Below are 17,931 nucleotides of genomic sequence, written 5' to 3' on the forward strand. Positions count from 1 at the left end.
TATGGTCTGTGTTGTGTAATTCTGTTATATTGTTATGTTTAACGTATTTGCAGAGGATTAAAACAGAAATCCTAAGGTTTGAAAAACTAATTTAGTCAAAATATATAGAAAAAAAAATGTGAATGCATGCATCGATTTGATATTGACATAAAATTGTTGGTGGCATTTACCTGGTAGAGTTTGCAGATGAAAGTTTTCTAAACAGTACAGATTCTAAGTTTCTACAGCTCCACTTACATACATACTCATATAATTACACTTGAATTTTTTAATTTCATGCTACCTCATTTCTGGTTTTCAAGAAGAAAACTTTTTACAAACCGTTTTACAAAAAAAGTGTTGGTTTATAAAATAAGTACGAAAAAGTTTTTCCTTATAACATTTTTTTTTTTGCCGTTTGGTTGGTTTTCCACTTAGTGCAGAAATCACAAGTCAGCCTCTTACACTCACTGGCCATTTGGTTGGTATGCCTCACAGTAACATTTCCTCAGGACAAACCATAAATTAAAAACTCTCATCTCATTTAATATGTGCATCTGTTCAATCGTTTTTTGTCCCTGAAAGCTACGCTTATTTCAGTCTGTTCAATCTCATAGCAAAATGTCTCTGAGGGCGTGGCTGTCTCACCTTAACACTGATTGGAGCAGGGTGACTTGAGAGGCCGCCAACTTGTTTTCTGGTGGTTTGTGCATGCCCATTGTAGATAACATTCATGTCTTTGACAGTAAACTAAGGGAAACCTAGACAGCGAGGCAAGCTGCCACTGGCCCTGCTTTCACAGCTCTGAGATCAGTTATGATCTGCGCTTCCTTCCAAGCTTCAGCTGTGATTTATCATTGTACCAGATAGGTTTTCTCCTGTTAACCATCCTTGGTCAACATGTTGACCATGATATAGAGAAGATAAGAGTTTGAAAAAGTTGTACTTCCTTGTCAGTACATTAACAATCAAAACTCAGAGAACTGCCATTTACTGGATATATTTCTTTTAAATCCCAGATATGGTTGTGTTAGAAAATCCCAGTAGATCAGTTGTTCCCAAAACACTCAGACCAGCCCTTCTGAAACAAACAACCACATTCAGAGTCAGCTCGGTCGGAACGCCAGCAGATTATCTTGACCATGTCACCGTGCCTAAATACAATAGTTGCTGCCAAGAAAATGTTTGCACTAGCAGGTGAGTCTATCACAGTGGCTGCAAAATGTACTGCAATTTGCTAAAAGGACATTTTTAGAGCTGGTTCCTTCATGTGACACACTGCCCTTGCCGCAATGCTCCTTTTTTATACTTAAATTGTTATGCCCTGCCCACTGTTCGGCTGTTCTCTTAGCTGCTGACTGCTTAGCAGTGGGTGTGAACACCTGGCACTCATTTACCATGAAAGTAAGCAAACTTGCTAAAAGTTGTTTTTGGTTTTATAATTTTTACTTTCATAAACATAAATACTTTCCCTTTGCTCGCTTCCAATAGGAAGAGTTGCAGTGGACAGCTCACGCCTTTCCCACTCTATGAAAAAGGTTAATCTGCTAATGTCAGTTGGCTGCATCCACAGGTAGGTTTTTGTTTGCTGCTTGTGCTAATATGTCCACCAGAGGCTGAAGTCTTCTCTCTATTTACTGCTACTGCCTTATATTGTAACATCTAACTACTGCATGCAATAGAATCCATCAATTTTTTAATACGTTTGCATGAGGTTGTTTTCTCTTGCTGAGCTGTTTGTATGACGATACAAGTTAGCTAATTTGCATAAAGTAGAACGGCATTCGGGAGTATTTTTGTACCAGTGTTGGGCTGAGTAGTTTAGCATTTCCCTATAGACAGGGTGCTGTTGTTTTGGAGGTTTGCTATAGGCTTGCTATCAGTGTCAGAAAATATTGGCATTGAAAAGTGAATATTAAATGCAAACATTCACATATTTCACTTAATTTCAGGAGTAGGACAAGAAAAAATATTTCAGTGGAACCAGTGTTCATTCAGCCTTTGCCACTGTCCACCGTTAGGTTATCAGCTGTTTTGTGTTGATTATTCATGTCATATCTATGAAGACATTTTTATTGTCATTTTAATTAAATTAATAAGAACACCTGTGGCAGTGTTTAGATGTGTCTGAATCTTTTCAGAGCTGTGGACTGGTCCTTGTGCAGCGAGTCATCACAGACTATTTGGCCTCAGCAGGATTTACAGAGATGCATTAAAGCTGGCGCCGGGATTGTATTTTTGTGGAGGAGTCTTTTGTTTGCGTGAACATGTTTTGTGCCAGGTTCCTGCTTACAGGACTGATAAAGTCAGAGTCCCTGATATTTCAGCTATGCGTGTTATGTGATGTGCAGATATGCATATTAAATCTGTGGATTTACACGTCTGAGCATGAGGTGGCACATTCAAGTTGGTTTCAATGCGTAACAAGAAACACTTCTTTAAAGTCATTAATGTAAAATGTTTCATGGTTTCTGGGTCTTGAACCCAAGGCTTTGTGTTTCTCTGTGGATTTAGTGAATCCTTTTGGTTTTGAGGATCACTTGTTTTAATTTGGCTTCAGGCTTCTATATTTCTTTGCCATTTATTATATCCTCTGTTTGTATTCTAGTTCATCTTTTTGGTTATGCAATATTTAGTTATCGTCTTTTGTGATCCCTTTCTGTGTTCCCAGTCATGCCCCCCTTTCTGTCTGGTCTCTCTGTCTCCTGTTTGCATGGTTGTCTGGTTTCCTCTTTCATTCTGTTACTTCTATCTGGTCACTGTGCTTGTTTATCACCTGTATCAAGTTCATAAGTCTTAGTCTGGGTCTCAGTGTATGTGTTAGTTCCTGTTTTATTTTGATAGTCCTGTGTTTCATGTGCTTCGTTCTGAGTTTTAGCTTCTCTGTCTAGTTGATTGACTTGATTTGTTACAGCTGTGTTCCCTGGTGTGTCCCCCCCCCATTACCTGGTGTGTCCCCCCCCCAATATTACCTGGTGTGTATTTATTTTAGGAGTCTCCGCTGTTCTTTCCATGGTAGTGTGTTTCATTGCCCTGTTTTTCTCTAAGTTGATTCCTTGTTCCTCAGATGCTTTTGGTTTTCTTTTCCTTTGGAATATCAGCACAAAATCTGTGATCTTGTCCTGCTTGTTGAATCTTGCATTAGGATCCACACTACTGAACCGTGACAAAATAGGATTTACTAAGGGTACATTTGTCATATTTTCCTTTACTTTGAATTTAAACGATAACAGCTGATTGTGCATTGTTGAATATGTAAGTTAAACAATTTGAAATGTTGTTTGTTGGAAAATCTGAACATTTTATTGTGTATCAGCCAGCCACGACACTAAAACCAGTGAGAGGTGAAATAAGTAGCATTGATTGTTTTGTGATAGCGACGTGTCTTTAGAGGTGGAATAATGAATAAAGCTTTGTTTGGGTTTTTTGAGTCTAAGATGGCTGCGAGAGGCTGTGGGTTTGCCGTTCAGGTGGGGAACCTTGTTTCCTGGCATTTATGCTGATACATGGACCCTGAACACAGCTTCAGTATTCTTTGATTTCAGTGGTCTAATCTGTCCTGTTATGCTGCCGAAACAGCAGTTATGGGGAAGCGCAGGTGAAATAAGCTTATAGGTCTTAAGGTAGCAGGTAATGTTGCTCTTCACAAGTCTTGGCAAGTCTATGCCATGCCAGCGAGTTATTTTTGAAGCAGAAAGCTGACCTGCCAAATATTAGGCAGGTGCTTTTAACAAGCAGACTGATTTGTAGGAATCATGAAAAGCAAATTGTGCCTGTACCTTACTTGTCTCCAGATGATGTGTGTGACAAAATATGACTATAGTAATGTACTGTGTCAGTTTCTAGTGCTCAGAGTAGAAAAGCAGTATAGAAACATTGTACCTACAGGAACTGCTCCACCATGGAAGCCCATGACACAAAGCTCAGAGTACAGAGGTTTTGTTTTGAGGTTAATGCTAGACGTTTGGAGGTCTGCAGTTACTGAGACAGCAGAGTGTTGGTCACTTTTGCCGGAGCACTCAGAAAACCTTAATCTGCCAATTTATGGGGTCTCGAATTCAATGAGTGACAGTAATTCACACCTGCAGTTATAAATATATTCAGGCATAGTTTGGGATTATTAATTTTGTTGGTATGCACTCAGGTGGTCTCCATTCTGTGGTCATGGTATTTTTCTTCTATGAGTTTGTTACTTAATGCCTACGAAGCCGAAGTTACCTGCTGTGAACTACAGCTACATAAAGAGTGATGTGTTTGACTGCTGACACCAGTAACTATTCCTCTGCAACCAAAATTAAACTCAGTTTTATATCAGAAAATACTTAAAACAACACTGCACACCTGCATAGTAGCTTTTGGAAACTGCTTTACACACACACACAAAACAACTTGGTGAGCAAACTTTCAGTCAGCACTAATGGTTCCGTCCTTAAAAAAAGTATTTGTTTTTTGTTGGACGTCTTACGTAACGCAGCTTGCTCTTAATCCCTTGCAGGAGTTACCACAATATTTTCATTGTTCCATTCTGTAGAAGCACAACAGATGAGTGATATGTTTTACCAGCAGAACAGATCATAAAATCACTCTGTAAAAGGAATGAGTTCACAAGCAAGAAAAAGTGCAATGAAAAAGTACTCTTCAGTTGTAATTGTCATAATTGTACACAGTATTACCCATCTGGTACATTTCCTCATAATGTCGGTCATATATCATAGCCTTAAAACTCCCTCTGATCTGCCCTCTGCTGTAAAAACAGAAGCATACGCACACACCGAGACACACACACACACACAGTTTAAAATGAAAAGATGATAAAATTTAATTCCCTTGGTAGCTGATCTGACAATAAATCATGTCCTTTTAATGAGGAGAGGGATAAATGACAGTGTCAGCAATTAATTAGAAATGCATCTTCAGCCTGTCATGTCTGTGTGTGTGTGTGTGTGTGTGTGTGTGTGTGTGTGTGTGTGTGTGTGTGTGGGAGAGAGAGAGAGACTGTATGAGTGTGCCTCACAGTATGCACGAATGTACCTTTGTCACTTCAACACCTGTCATGATTAAACCTGGCAGAAGTTGATACGACCATAAAATGATCTAAATATAAACAGGAGGAGCTGTCTGTCTGGATGTAACCGTGTTACAAGTCATATTTATACATCCAAGCCACACTAATGCGTTGTAATTATTCCATGAGTGCTCCTCATAGTGTCAGTGGCATCACATCGGAGCACATGGATGATGCTGGTCTGTACAGTAATCCTAATCCGGCTCCTAATCCTTTCATGCTACCTAGTGCTGATAATCACAGTCAAACGTGACCCTTCATTGAATCCCCTGCACCAACTATGCACAGCCTAAAAATACTAAAAAAAACAAAGTCCTGCATAGCATGGAGTTTATAATCTTTCTACCAGCTGGAACTGCCTGTACCTAACAAACATGAAACACAGATTTAGACATGAGTGGAAACAACCTGCAGTCATATCAGACACACCTTTTTAAAGTAAGCTGAGGCAACTTTTTTTGATCAGTGCTACGAGTAACAATTAAAAGAGAATCATAGCTGCAGGTCATATCTGGGGGTTTTTTTTTTCTTCTTTTTTACAGATGGCATCATATCAACCAGCTCCTGCTCCACTGAGTCCTTCTCTGCTATTTTCCTGATCTCTTATAAAGAACATATGAGTTTGGCCCCAAGCTAAATGGAATAAAAGTTGATTCCTTTTAGCTAATTCGAGGCCTTAGGTAATTAGGTTTGGCCCTTCAGGGTGTTTCAAGGACTAGGCTTAAATCTACAGGTGGTTCTGCTTTTGCCATCAGGGCCCCTAGACTTTGGAACCACATACTAGAGATGGCACGATATCACTTTTTTATGTCCGATACCGATATCATAAATTTGGATATCTGCCGATACAGATATGAATCCGATATAGTGTTTTGTTTTGTTTTTAATCAACAAAACTATTTTTTTAATATCTTGCTGCTTTTTGTATAAGTTCATACTCAAGTTAAAAAACAAACAAACACTAAAGCTATTCTGTTATACTTCTTTGCAAAAAATACACTGCACCCAAAATATTTCATAGTTCAGCAACACTGATCAATCTAACAAACTTAAACCTACTCCATCCTCCCTATTCTGGTATTTTAAAGAGTAAGCAACCTAACTAATAGGGTTCTAAAACTCCCAGCAAAAAAAAAATAAATAAAAAAAAAATAAAAATAGGGAACCCCCCACCCTCCACCTCATGATGCTTAATCAACATAATCAACTTTAATTTGATGCAGTATGGGGAAAAAAAAAAAAAAAAAAAAAAAAAGCACAGAAATCAATTATTTTTTTGAGAATAATTAAATAGATTCAACGTCTTTCCACAGATCGTACCTTGCCAAAGGAAAAAGTAGTATAGCTTACTAGGGTATATTAGACTTAATAGTTACTATATACAGCAATGGACTTCTGTACATTTTACATCAGATTAAAACTTTGGGTGTAAGATTCAGATAATTAAAAGCTAGACATTTTAAATGAGAATAAGAAAGAAAAGTATGTCTTTGTGCCCCCCCTTTTCCCTGTTAATGCCCTATTGGCCCCCCTGGCTAAACTTTTCTAGATACGCCCCTGCACAGTTACCAGCCGTCAGCTACGTAGAAAAGGATCCTGGTGTAGAAAGTAATATTAAATAAATTCTAACAACAGCTTATCAAGCTTAAACATGCTGCTGTTGTTCAGCTGCTGGTTTCCTCTTTCTGGTGCAAAGTGGGCCAAAAACAAAGAAGCGAGGCGGACTCGCGACAGAAAAGCCGATCAGCTGATCGTTGATCAGTTTCACGATTGAAGTAGCAACAGGAGAGGGAGAGAGAGAGAAGAGGCAGTTGCTCCATATATCGGTTGTTAAGCTTAACGTGGGAACGCTTTACAAACATTCAGAGATGAACTTACACACTTGCTTTACTTCTCTCTGGGATAACTTCCTCGGAGATGAAATGCTGGTTTGGTAGCGAGGCTACAAATACACACAGCCGCTCTATCACGTGATGCATACTGCTCCTACGCCGTGTCGCAAGTTTTGTGAGGTGCTTTTTTGATATTTAATGGATCGGATTACATTTTTTATTTCTCTCCGATATCCGATCCAGGAATTTACGTCAGTATCGGACCGATAGTAATATCGGATCGGTCCGTCTCTACCACGCATGCCAAAGGAAATGAAGCTGCATAATCATTGACTTCCTTTAAATCACTTCTTAAAATGCATTTTTATAAGCTTTAGTTAATGTGATCTGTTTTTCTTTTTGACTTCTGCTGTGTCCACTTACAAATGACAGTCATATGATATAGTAACAACATAAAAAAACAACCTATACAGTTGTTAACCTATAGCCAATTATAATAATGGGTCATTCCATATTAGTTAGTACAACCTACTAAAGGTATGTCATTGAAGTGTTTTAGGCCAAACTGTGACTTTAGGACTATGGAATTTCAAAAGTGTAATTGAAATTCTGCACAAAATTGTGGGAGCTTGAATTTGCTTGACAATTTGACAGTACAGCCTACACTAGAATTTTTTGAAAAGCTGTTGAAATGTGTAGCACAGATCGCCATATATGACGTGTACCCTGTACCATAAAATGGTACTTTGAGACCATCTGATTTGAGTATTACAAAGACATTAACCTAGGAAATTGGTGGGGGGGAAAAAAAGAGTATGCTGCAAAAACATTGTAATTTAAAAAAAAAAAAAATACATCTAACAACTTCAGTTTCACTTTCATTTAAAGATTTGGTGTCTGGTAGTATCAAAACTTATGAAAGTGCTCTGTGTCAGTTTCCCAATATGAATATTTGAGTTATTTATATTTTTGTTTACAGGCAATAACAAAAGCCTCCATCTCAGTCGCTGGCCAGTGGCCACCCAGCTGGCCTCCTCATTGGCTTCACCTCAGCCATTGGCCTCCTGACTGACCAGTTTTTCTGTTTGTTTGGACTTGGACTCATTGTTCTGTTTTTTGATTCTGTTCTACATTCAATCTGTGGTCTGTCCCCACATTATCCTGTGTGTGTATATTTTGTCTCATGTTTCCCTTGCCCTTTGTCGCATTATCCCTCTAGGCTGCGTCGCTCTTGCCCTGTTCTCTGTGAGTTCCAGGTTCCCTTGTGTGAACCTAGTTCATAAGTTCCTACTTCCTGCCTTGTCCAGATTATTTTGTAATATGTATTTTGCATTTGGCTAAATTATTTATGCACTCGTGGTGCCCCCGAGAGGTTAAATGTACTGCAATATACAGTAAGCAAAAAACAATGGAAGCAAAAACACAACAGAAATAGGAAAAACCCCACAAAAGTTAAAGAACCTTCCGCTTCTTTTAAGCGTGTCTCAGTGCAATCCTTTGCATTTTTTTGATTTTTGTCACTTCCACAGCTGGTCCATCACGTTATTGTGTCCGTCGAAGCACTTTTTTCTACTTATTTTATACTTTTCTAATTTCGTTGTTTTATTCAGCATCTTTTGTGTATTTTGATTTGCTACTGCGTTCTTAAGTTGCAGTCTGTTTGACCTCTCAGGGCCGCCATAAAGTAACAGTCTTTTGCTGCAGAAATAATAAAACACCACGAGATAAAATGCATTTACTATAATTTTATTTCACTATCTTATTGTACATCAAAGCATCAAGATCAACGAAATCAGAGATGGTCAAGCTGTAAGCATTTGTTCAATTGACACTGAATGACCTTGATGACAATACAGTGAAAAATCTGAAAGGCTCCTGAGTGCACTGAATTGGTGCTCTATTAATTTAGAGTAAAACTGTGTTATTTATTTTTTCAGAAAACCGATACAAAGGATCAGTTGAGCTAGTCTAAAAAGCAAGGCAGAGAATTATTGTCTATGACTTCCTCTTCATGTAACGTCCGTTCGTGTGTCGGTGTAGGCAGTGAGTGCTCTCTAAGTGAACCAGTTACTTATTTTACACACACATTTTCTCCTTTTTACCTTGACCTTAAATAAACGAATATTTTCCCACACCTGCAGCAGGGAGCCAGTAATTGAAACCTGTTTTTGTTTGTTTTTGTTTTCACCCTTACCGCAGTGGAAGCGGTTCTCATTCCTAAAGCAAAGAGGGATTCAAGGAACCAGACTGCCAATGCAGCATAATTCTTTGTCCTGCTTTTCACACAGTGTGAGCTATTCTCATACACCACATTATAAAGTTGCTGCTGGCATATTCAGAGTTTCATATAAGGCGGATGTTACCTGTGCATTGTCGTATTTTTGGTGGGAGGTGCCATTTTCTGCTTTCTCTTTTCAGCTTTGTTCACAAGCAGCTCGACTGTGTTGTGGTTTTGTGATGTTATAAAGGTCAGCTCTGCACACTTCTCAATAACACATCATTGTAGGCGATGTTCTTATAACATAGGAAAGACTGGAATACAAAATCATGTGTATATATCACCAGCTGATGCGTGTGAATAAAATGCTTAAAGGTTTAACTGTATTGGTTCCTTTACATTAAAATAAAATCCTGTTTTTGTTGATTTTTACAGGGAAGGCTTTCTTTGCCTTTAGACAAAAGTATTTCAAAACATTGTGTCTCTATAAACACTTAGTTTATTTAATAATACTTGTTCTTACTGGCATTGTTTTGTGAAGTTGATAAATACAACTTCTTTCACCGAGACTTCTATTTACTGATGGTAGTCATATGAAAACTCTGATTAGAGCAATCAGAACATCTTATTGAGGTTTCAAGTGGTGTTTTTTGTTTGCATGTGGGTAGGGCTGGGCGATATGGCCTAAAATGCATACTGCAGTATAATTTGAAGCATGTGCAGTAATGATGTATATTGCGATAAAACACTTTCCTTCTGTATACCGTATTTTACGGTGGCTGGGAAGTGCAAATCACATTTACAACATCAACAACAAAATAACATTTCCGAAAACACTTTTACATTAAAAAAATAAAAAAATTGACAACAAAATAACATTTCCGAAAACACTTTAACAAGTCCGCAACAAATGAACGAGTCCGCAACAAATTAACAAGTGGCTCTTGACGGAAAGGGATTGTCTGAAATACCGGAAGTGACTCAACGATTAGGCTTACTTCATATTTGTAGTACAGAAAAGTGATTTGTAGATAAGATAAGATAACCTTTATTAGTCCCACACATGGGAAATTTGTTTTGTCACAGCAGGAAAAGAAACTCAGAATGAGCAGAGCTGCTGTAACAGGCTGCTGCACACGGGGGGCGCCGGAAGTTCACTAGTAGTCAGCTAAATGAGGGCTTTTCAGAGAAGTAGTGTTCAGTTAATGTTTGAAGAGATTTTACAAAAGAGTATGGGTGAGATAATGATGTTCACATTTTTAAATGTCACAGGGATTTTCTTAAGAAAATATCCAGGCCTTAAAACCGTCATGGTCCACACTCCAGCCCAGCGGGTGGCGGTAAAGCGCTTTTGAATTAGCGGCAGAAGAAGAAGCAGCAGCTAAACACGGGATGTCAACAAACGCCTAGAAACTAACTCCTCACAGCACTTTGTTACATTTATTACCCTGACAGTGCTTGCTGCACTACATAGATAAATGGAAAATGTTTTGCCCGTTTTGTGGCGTTAGCTTCAGCCTCTTCACTCCTTTTTGTGCATCCCGCGTTTAGCTGCTGCTGCTTCTTCTTCTTTCCACTCGATAAAAGTTGATAGGAGGGTTCCCGATGGTTAGGGACAAATGCAATCGCATGGCAGGATGCTGTAAACGGACCAAACTTCAGTCAGGAGAACAACTGAGATAATCCAGCCACAATACGAGGTTAGTCATTGATATACTGCAACAACATGGGAATAGAGCAGCTGTGAGAAAATTCAACAGTAATGAATCAATGGTACGGAAGTGGAGGAAGCACAGTTTTTGCCTTTCCTCATATTCCAAAACATGCTTTGTCTCTTCGCTATTACTGTCGGCTGGCATAATTTGGAGATGATATTTTTCTGCTTAACATCCAACTGCTTAAATCCAAACCAGGTGCATATGACCGACGTCGCACTGGTATGAGCACCTCCTCCTCCTCCCTATGCTTGCAGCCGCTGCAATGCTTTCGACCAAAACAGGTGCAACTTGATGACACCATCAACATGCGCTATCACGGTAGAGCGGTAATGTCAAAATCTCTACCTTTGGCCAAATTCATATCGTTTGTACCGTATACTGTTATATGTATACTGCCCACTCCTACATGTGGGTAGTACCTACCAAAAGTAAAATGGCAGAAGAGAGGACATCCTATGAGCCAACAACAGAGTCATGGGTGGCCAACAGTCCAACAAACCTGTTGCACCTTGGTGCGTATGAGAATGTCCATGCTGACCCTTGTCCAGCATCAGAACTGTACCATGCGGGATTGCAAGAATGTGGTGGGATTAAGTATATTTTCACATTTTAGGAGGACTGCTGGGTGGAGACCTGAAGTACTGAGATTTATTAGAGGTTGTTGAAGTGGCTCCTTTTTAGGTCCTAAATTGTCATCAGAGGCTGTTATGAGGACTTACTCTCAGACATGCCTGGGTTTGATCGTTGTTGTGCACACTGGGGAACAAAAACGGATGGTATTGCTATAATAATGATATTATTACATAACATTCATGCTGGTATGATTGCAGATGATATGATACTTGTTATAAAGTTGGATGCATTCGAATATTGGTAAAGATCTCTGCTATAAAATGGTCTGTCAGTAGTTAAATTTACTAAAAATCGGAATTACATAACCCATTGAGAACTCTTATGGACATGCCTGGCCTAACTATATATAAGAACAACATTTATTTAATTTTTAATCTCATTTATATCCATTTTCTATTCACTTTTTGGCCTTTTTATTTTTTATTTTTTTTAGAAACTAAAAAAAAAGTAGAAATGCAGCATTTAAACTGACAACCTGTTCCTTTATGAAAGGTCATGAGAGAGAGGAGTTAAAGACAAACATTGGTTTTCTCTTTGATTTTTACACCACTCCAGCTCTGGGAGAAAACATGAAAGGCCTCTCTATCTCTGCTAGATCAGTGGATCTGCCCAGGGCCTCGCAACAACTGCCACATTACCCTCCACCACCACCACCACTGATGCCTCCTGTTTTGCGGCATGTCCTATTTACTTATTTATTTGTCCCTTCTCCACCCACAACTTACTTCTTATCTCAGCCATTAAAATTAATCCTCATCTAAAAATATCTGCTCAGAGACGATGTAATCGAGGAGGAGATGGTCTTCATAAGTCTCTCTCATTCTGCCTCTCTTTTGCTGACGAGAGCTCTCACATCAACTTATGTGGTGGAAAAGCAGCACTACCTGTGTTTGTGAAGCAGAGATCTTAATCACACACTGCCATAGTTCATTGCCTTCTGAAGTCTGATTGGGGCTGCATGTCTGCATTCATGTTTGCAGTTATGGAAAAGGATTGCCAGGGTTTGTTGACACTGAGTTTTGAAGCCGTATGAATATACTAATTCAGCTCTATAGTCCTCCTTAAATAGCAGTGTTGCCTTGACTTCCGTTCAGTTTGGAAAATAGCTAAAAAGCAGTCAAGGAAAGCGTATTATTAGACTATGAGAGCTTAAAAATGATGTTTGTGAAGGAACAGGGTGCAGGTGATGTTTTTGAAAAGTCATATTTGAAGTAAATAAGGAGGGAGTGAATGGCATCAGAATAGATTATAAAAGGAAGCTTTTACTCCTAATTAGTAAGTTGTTTCATAGTGAGCTGCTCTCGCCTCTGTGTGTTAGTTTTATATTAGCACAAAGAGGCAGTGCAATCACGGCGACCTGTGAAGCTGTTCAGGTTGGATAATAACTGTCCCCCCTGTGTGTGTCTGTGTGTGTGACCTTGCGATTATGCCCCAGTGTGATACTTTGGCCCAGCTGATTACCTGTCAGCAGGTTTTGTGCATCTGACACACACACACACACACACACACACACACACACACACACACACACACACACACACACAAAATACCCAGCAACAGACAATACCCACAGGGCAGGTCACCACATTGTTGGAGAAAGCATATTACTGTTTAAAAGCTGCACACACACAGACACACTCACATAAATGGACCCATGCAGGGTCTGGAACATAGATTGTCTATTAAGCAGTGTATTAGAAGAACCCAGGGGTCTGTCATTGAGACAGGTTGTGTGCCATTAGAGCGGGATTTTATGTTGTCAGGTGGCCAGTGATACTGAGCGAGGGCACGCGCACATGTAAACTCACACAGACACAAAACATTCATCATTCAATGAACTCTCCGAGAGAGTAGAATTGTGCCAGCAGGAGACATATTTGTAGAAACGACTGCTTCTGAGTGTCCTTTTCCTGCTCCATACCTTGGAAAAAAAAAAAAAATGTTGTTTTGGTCTTTTACAGACACGCAGTGATCAAACGGTTGAATGATTTGTGTCTTTGGACGGCATCTTTCTGGGACAGAAACTTGGTTTAAGAGAGCTCAGTGACCCACACAAACATTCGTCTCTCATGATTGATTTCTATTTCTGTCCTCTTTATCTGCAACTTCATTTCTCAGCATGTGTCCATGTGTGGCTTACTTATCCAATCAGCCGCAGATTTGTGAAGTGATGAGCCTAATATTATTTTTTGTCTGGAAGTTTTTTTGTTTGTTTGTTTGTTTGTTTGTTTTTATAGAATATGAAAAAGTTCAATAGAAAAGTCAGCTACAAATATTAGAAGCTTATAGTCTATGTAACAATATTACACACCTTTTAATTACCGCCAATAGCGTGAGTGGAATTCTGTGTTAAAATCTTCCTATATGTGAATGCTGTTCTTAAAATTTTCTGCTTAATAACTAAATAACCAACCCTGGACCTTATGCTTTTTGTAGCAATCCCTGAAATTGAATTAAAGCTGGGTGAAAATATGATTATGTTTCTTTTTAATTCTGATTGGTATTTTTAAGATATAGACATTTAAATGTAATGTACATCTTCAAATGGACATGGAAAAATTGCCCAATCCCATGTTTGTCAGTACATAAACCATGTTTATAAAAGATAGATGTATCTGCCATGACATCACCCACTGGTTTATGAACTGAAGACTCGATTTTGCTTTTCTTTATCACCTGTTTTAGAGTTAAAATAGAAAGGCAACTTCCTGTGACTAGGGATGGGTATCGTTTAGGTTTTATCCGATACCAGTACCAAACCGGTACTTTTGAAATGGTGCCGGTGCTTAAACTATGATCGAACCGGTGCTTAAAGAATGGAGAACACAAAATTGGTCCAAAAACCTCTTATGTTCAGCTGGTTATTTGTAAAAAAATAACAATGTTAGCCTTTTCTGCAGCTATAGGGCATATATGGTCTCACTCTTGGCTGGAAGCAGTGCTTAATCAATGGAAAAAACACAAACTTTGTCCAAAAACCTCTCATGTTTAGCTGTTTTCCACTTTTTCTTTGGTCATTTTAGCCTTTTTGGCCAGGGTGAAGGGAGCATCTGCCATCTAACAAGAAGACAGCCGCATGTAACTACGACGGTGTTTGCTAGTTCACCTTACATGCATTAATTTAATAACGTGGTTAGCCTACTCAACGTAAATTACACACGGACAACATTAAGCTACTGACCCAGAGAAGAACGGCTGCTGCTGCCATCATCATCTGTCATCATTCTGCTACACTGGCAGGGCTAGGGGCCAGGACTCTACTCTTCGGGTTCTTGGGGGATGTTGCTAACTCCGGGTCCAATAACAGGCAACCGACCCGCAGTAGATGTGCACGGTGTGAGGTCTCGCAGCAAGCTATCAAATACGGTGCATTTCTCGGCTTTTAACAAAATGCTATACGTCTCCAGGTGTTTCATCAGATTTGAGGAGTTACCTCCTTTGCACAGTATCACCTTAAAGCACTGCAGGCTGCTGAGTTTGCATCTTTTCCTGTGAAGTACAGCCAGACTTTGACTGCTTCGCCTTGGGCATTTTTAATCTGTAGCTCTGCTCTAAAAGAACGTACGTACCTGGGCCCGCCTACTACGCTTGCAAAGGTAAAAGTATTGGCTAGAATCCAAAGTGTATGACATCTCAGGAAAAAAAAGCACCGAAATGTGCGCTGCTTTTCAGTCTGGTTACTACTGTTTATGTCAGAACCGGTGCCATTACCGGTACCCATCCCTACCTGTGACTAGGAAAAATTGGTGGCTGTTCAGTAATTGCATTGATATTTTTTTTTTTCGCTGTTGCCGTCAATCACAAATAGATGGGGTAACCAACTGGTCACCGGGTCGGCAACCTGTCTCCAGACAATTATGGTCTGACTCAGACTGACTTTTGCAAGCAATTGCCATTAGGGCTGGGCCATATTATATCGTTCACGGTAATACCGGTACAATGTTAGGCAACGATAAGAAAATGAAATATCGCGATAGAATATGGGTAAAACGCGCATGCGCAGTGCCTTTGTTTTCATACGCACATGGCCGAAAAAGCACGGTGGCAACGGAGAATGAGAAGGGGGAAAGCGGATTGTTGAGTGAAACGGATGAACCAGAATTGGTTTGTAAAAATAGTGCAACTTCAGTGATGTGGAAGTGGTTTGGTGTTTGTCTGTCAGATACACAACAAAGCACTTTTTTTTTTTTTTTTTGTAGAACATGCAAGCGGCCGTTGTTATTGCTGTATTTGTCAGACCAAGGTGCTCGTAAATCTGGGAGTAATCTGGGTCCTAAACTCTGCCTGCTTCAGATCCCAAAGTCAAACAAACACTGCGGCATCACTGAGAGTTAAAAACTGTCTAAATTCTTTCATCTTTAATAAAACGATCAGCGTTGCTGCTTTACCAGGTGTAACAATTAACTTTAACATCCAGGCATCCATGAAAACAGAATTTATTACATTTAACGGAGTTAGAGGTTAGCAGGAAGTTAGCAAGAGTTAGCTCGCTAGTTTCACTAGTTACCTAAGCATGATATAGCATGTTCTGACGGAGAGATTTCTGAAAAAATTCAAACGTACAGCTCTGCTATCGCTTCCAACATAAGTGAAGACAGAAAACTAAACAGCAGTGGCGTTTGTAGGGTTACTGAAATTGGGCTAGCTGGTATATAATGATGTGCTACGTGATCGCTAGGACACAGCTATGCTAGCATAACATAAACAGTGAAGCTGCAGGATGAATGCTAACACTTTTCCACTCGATAAAAGTTAACGTGAAGGTTCCTGATGGTTAGAGACAAATGCAATCGCATGGCAGGATGCTGTAAATGGACCAAACTTAAGTCAGGAGAACAACTGAGATAATCCATCCACGATACGAGGTTAATCATTAATATACTGCAACAACACGGGAATAGAGCAGCTGTGATAGAATACAGCATTAATGAATCAATGGTACGGAAGTGGAGGAAGCAAGAAGAATGAGTTGAATCAAGTTTGATTTATCTGACTGCTTTGTTTCGCTTAATGTGCCTTATAATCCCGTGCACCTTATGGTCCGAAAAATATGTATTTGACTTTTTTATTTGGCACACTGCAGTTTAATGTTGCAAAGCACTTCTTTTTAACTTCAGTGGATATTATACATGGTTATGCTCAGGATATGTCAGCCCATTTCTACTGGAAATGCCTTTTGGTTAAACTTTCAGCAAGGAATTTGCATTTGCACTGTTAAATTTTTATATAGCTTTAATGCACATAAACATAAACAGCTGCTTGTTTAAGTGAAAATAAATGGATGGGGGGTTTTTTTGCGCTAGTAAAATTGTGGAGTTGTATTTTGTATTTTGTCTCGCATCAATTATATCGTCAGTTATATCGTTATCGCAAATTTTCAAATATATATCGTGATAAATATTTTTGGCCATATCGCCCTGCTCTAATTGCCATCTAATTTATAAATGCAAATGGATTGCTAACACGTTGCAGTCATTTTTGGTTGATCTGCAACTCCTGTGCAGCATGTCTCTTTGCAGCTGGATCTATTCTGGTTATATTGGGAATATAATTTTATATAAAGTTATGTTCTATAAAAGCAAGTTGCAGAGCACTTATGTCATTTTGCAGTTAAATTGCCATCCTGCAGTAACCATGTCACTACTTATGGAGGAATTTTTTGAACAACAGTGAGGTTCTGGCTCGTCTCTGCATATGTTAATAGTTTCTGTTTAATATGATTTTGTGTGTGTGTGTGTGTGTGTGTGTGTGTGTGTGTGTGTGTGTGTGTGTGTGGCGATGGAAACAGATCTGCAACAGAACAGATGACTGATTTCTTACAATTAATTTACAAATTGAACCAATTCAGTTGCAAACTGATTGCCAATTGATAGCAGACTGATTCCATCTTATTGTCTTATGGTGATGGGGTCAGGTGACTGCTATAAAATCAACATCGAGAAGAGTCTCCTCCTGCTGGCCACTAGAAAGAATGCAGGTTTAGGGCACTTGTGTCCACTCTTTCTTTTTTTTCCATCTACTTTTGGCATCCATTGTTTCTCATCTATGAATCCCTGGTGCATAATTAAGTGTATCTTAAATTGCTCATCAGTTTTTTATTATTATTATAAATAATTGTTGTTGCCATCATAAGGTCTTTGTTTGACAGAAGCTCCCTATTGATGTGATTCGTGTGTGTGTGTGTTTTAAGTAGTAGGAAGTTGCTGATCCTGTGTTTTTTGGTGTGTTATTCCATTTCATGATGTGAAATAAATCTGCATAAACACAATAAGCATGATGCAAAGCACTTGGTAAAAAAGAAGATAACTGGCGACAGCTTGGCATTATGTAACTTTATTTTATCTCACATCATTAAGTTAGTGTGTTAGAAAGGTTAGAAGGCATGAAACACACTCTTGCTTAATTGTTTATGTCTCAAGCATGTTTATGTTGTAAAGCAGAGTAGGGTGAAAAGTCTGCACATATCAACATTGTAAATTTTGATAT

The sequence above is a fragment of the Oreochromis niloticus genome, linkage group LG5, assembly GCF_001858045.2.
Source record: "Oreochromis niloticus isolate F11D_XX linkage group LG5, O_niloticus_UMD_NMBU, whole genome shotgun sequence".
Classification (NCBI taxonomy): domain Eukaryota; kingdom Metazoa; phylum Chordata; class Actinopteri; order Cichliformes; family Cichlidae; genus Oreochromis; species Oreochromis niloticus.